Genomic DNA, 4,150 nt, shown 5'->3' with positions numbered 1-4,150 from the left:
ATATATATATATACTGAGGTGCAAAAAAACGCGAATTTATATTACAACACAATGATTGGCAAAAATCCTCAGATAGGTTTCAAGTTATTTGTTGTGTTTATTAGCTGAAACTTTGCACACTTCTTGAGTGACATAGCTGACATGAACTGAGGGTCCAGCACATTCATCTGAGCTCGCGTTGACCTTGACCTTGGTGTTAAAGCTTTGTAACGCAAATGGCCTCCACGTGCAGCGATTACAGTGAGGCATCTTCTGTTCATAGAGTTAATCAAACGGTTGATCTGGCCATTTTGGATGCCACCGAAGATCTGGATGATGGCTGCTATCAATTGGGCTGCTGTTCGAGGCCGTGGCTGCATCTGGTTAAGCTGTCTTTGAATCACGTCCCACAAATGTCCAATGGGGTTCAAGTCAGGTGAGCGAGGTGGGTTTGCCAATAAATTGACATTGTTCTGCGTCAAAAAGTTCTAGGTAGCGCGTGCGGTATGTGGTCGTGCGTTATCTTGTTGATACAGGAAGTTAGGAAGCCTCTGTAGAAAGGGCACGACATGAGGTGCCAAGACTTGTGCAATGTAGCGTTGAGCTGTGACGCCGTTTCCACATCCTGGACCAATGTTCTGAAAGATGACAGGTCCCACTCTATGATTCAACGCTATGGTTCCCCGTATCATCACGCTCTCGCCTCCTCAGGGGTCACGCTCCAGAATGTTGTTGTCGTCATAGCGAGTCGTGTTTCTACGCCAAACACGAACATGGCCATTCGCTGGATCGACGCAGAACCTGCTTTCATCTTTGAAGAGGACTCTCATCCACTGTGTGTTCCGTCAGTTGACATGCACCTGCGCCCACTGTAGCCGTTTCTGTGGATGCCTTGGTGTTAGGACAGCTCCCTGGTAAAGACACCTGCAGTGAAGACTTGCAGTCGCTAATCTCCGTGACACAGTCAAGCGGTTAAGTTGGCTTCCAGTCGTTCCCAAGCTTGTTCTGGCAGTCTCTGCAGCCGGCAGAAACGGATCGCGGCGGTACCGACGAACGATGACACGATCATGGGCAGGAGTTGTCGCCCTTGGTCTTCCGCTTCTTGGTTGATCTGCTGTGGTCGCTGTCGCTTGTAATCGGTTCCGAAGGTGATGAATGGTTTTTGTGTGGACACCAAAAATCTGGGACACCTGTTCCACCGACTCACCGGCCGCCAGTCGTCCGACAGCTCTTTCTCTGTTTTCCCTTGACAACCTTGGCATGTCTGTAGCTCGTCTCTTTGGATATGAATGCAACATTTCGAGGCGCGGATTTTATAGGCATACGCCCAGGACTGAGTGAGCATAAACTCACCACTGACAAAAAGTTGCAAGTGTGTCCCAGTGGTGAGAGATGACTCGCGAGTTGTGTATTGCTTACGCAGCCAACAACATCTTTGCAATGCTCAAAAATGCCCAATCAAGAAACTCGAGACAAGTGTTGAGTGATATGAGTTCATATCACATGACTAAGAACTCAGCATTGGGCGATTACAGCAACATAAAAAATTCGCGGTTTTTTTTGCACCTCACTATATATATATAGATAGATATCTAGATCTATATAAACCACACACACACACACGCACACACACACCTCACAATTCGCCAATAAGGGTCATGACTCTCTTCTTTTCCTTCACACGAAAGCCAGCTGGGCAACCGGTTCCAACTTGACTAGCATCGTCAACACACACACACGATCGATTGCTAGCATCGACAACACACACACACGATCGATTGCTGGCATCGACAACACACACACGATCACCACCAGCAAGCAGTTAGTAGCCCTGGTTGTAGCATCGGCAGCAGAAACGCACTACGCTAGCCTACACAAAAAGGCCTGTCGAGAGGGGGGGGGGGTCAGGGGGGGCCAATGCCCCGGGGCCCGGGGGTTTGGGGGGCCCGCAAAAGGGGAATAGAGAGAGAAAAAAAGAAGAAAAGAGAGAGAGAGAGAGAGAGAGAGAGAGAGAGAGAGAGAGAGAGAGAGAGTACGGTACAACGCTTTGAAATAAAACATATTTTGGCTGCAAGTTGAGCTGTATATCTGACACCTTCACAGAACTTTGGTAGTGCTTTCTTGGACTTCTGGAATTAATTGGCCATTACGATCCTCTCCTTGCAGAGCATCTTACAAAAGTTGAAAAATCAAAAAAAGAAAACAGGTGCCTACAAGTTCACTATCTATCACCAGAAAGTCAAAATGAATTCATCCAATGTTGAGCATCAAAAGTGACAAACGTGATTTTGAATGAAAGAGCGGAACGAAATATTACTCCTCTATCGTTGATGCAACACCAGACTCTTCACACGTCGAACAAACTGTTTTTATTTTGCGTTTTGTTCACTTGGACAGTGATACACATATCTACAAAGTAGAAGAGAGATTTCTAAAATGTGTAGAATGTAACAAGAAAACAGGAGAAGACATCGCTAAAATTTTCCTTGATACGCTGAATAAATTTTTTTTTAAAAGCATTCCAATTACAGACAGCCGAGGCCAAGGCTACGACAACGGTAGCGACATGTGTGGTCTGTATAATGGTGCTGAGGATCACATTTTAAGACAGTGATCACTTGCCACATACTCTCCCTTAGGCTGTTATAGTTTGAATTTGCGTGGTGTGCATTCTGCCGAAATCTGTTCAACAGTCATAACTTTCTTTGGAGTTGTACAGAAGCTGTATAACATTTTTAGCTCCAGTCCACAAAGGTGGAAAATTTTGAAGCAAAACATTCCCAGCTCTTTGCACAGTATGTCTCAGACACGTAGGTCAGCACGTGTTGACAGTGTCTGGCCTTCTGCGGCTCACATCGGGGGACTGAGGAAAGCTGTTAGAACTGTTCTTCAAATGAACCTTCCCCAGAAACACGTTCAGATTTGATTGGTATTCGTAAGTACTTGGTATCATTTGAATGTGGGATAATGGCATCTGTTTGGCTCAAAATCTTCACAGCAATCGATCACAGAAATAGCGGGCTTCAAGCACGAGATGCAACTCTAGACGTTGAGGTGGCAGATATCAATAGTCTGATTAAAGATCTGAAAAGCTTACGAGATGAATGGGACGCAATCTTGAGTGAGTCCAAATTAGTAGCAGAGAACTATGAGATTGAGCATTCATTTGCCGAAACAGCAAAACGACAAAAGAAAAGGAAGCAGCTTTTTGCAGACGAGACAGAAGATGTAACAGACTACCAAAATCCCGAGAACAAATTCAAACATGAAGTTTTTTATGTCCTCATTGACAGCCTTCTTGGAAATTTGACGACAAAATATAATGCAGTGACAAAACTCGATTCGTTATTTAGTGTTTTGTGGAAATATCTCCAAGAGGAAGTTGGCGTTATTCGTGATCTTGTAAACAGATTGCACACGGAATATGCAGTGTATGCATCCGCAGGCCTTGCGCAAGAGTTGAACATTTGAAAGTGATTCATTCAGCGAACATTGGAGAAAATGTCCTGCCGCTGAACAGACTTCATTCCCTGAAACTGAATGCTTTGTTTCCAAACGTTGTAATCATGTTGAGAATCTTCTGCACCTTGCCTGTCACAGTTGCGCAAGCTGAACGTTCCTTCAGTACTCTTTCTCGTGTGAAAAACATTTTGCCGTCCACAATGAGTCAAGACAGACTCACAAGTATTAGAATCTTTGAAACTTTCAGTATTTCTCAAAAAATCATTTTAACAGACTGCAATGCAAAGCGTACAGATCGGATTAACGAGTAAATTTCCTCTTTCGAAAGTGGTGGCACGAGGCCAGTCTAGCGCGAAAATTGGACTACGAACCAATAATTGACAGTTCTGCTAGAGCTAAATCCTGTAAGGCTCCATTGTTGTAAGAAAAAAAAGGTATGCTACATTACAATTTATTTTAATTTCTGTTATTGGTTTATTCATCTTACCTTCATTTTTAACTACCCGGTAAATCAGAAAAATTAAAATTAATTTTAAGTTGACAACACCCATCATGAAAATAAGCACATCAAAAACAGAAGTTATGAAAGTGAGCCGAAACCATAGTCCCCTGAACATCCATGTCAATAGTAAACAACTGAAACAGGTGAAAGAGTTTAAATATCTTGGCAGCACTTTTTCTGAAAACGGGTCCATAGACAGAGAATAGA

This window comes from Aplysia californica, unplaced genomic scaffold (assembly GCF_000002075.1).
Source record: "Aplysia californica isolate F4 #8 unplaced genomic scaffold, AplCal3.0 scaffold00516, whole genome shotgun sequence".
Classification (NCBI taxonomy): Eukaryota; Metazoa; Mollusca; class Gastropoda; order Aplysiida; family Aplysiidae; genus Aplysia; species Aplysia californica.
The sequence above is the reverse complement of the archived record's forward strand: the minus strand, read 5'-3'. Positions refer to the sequence as shown.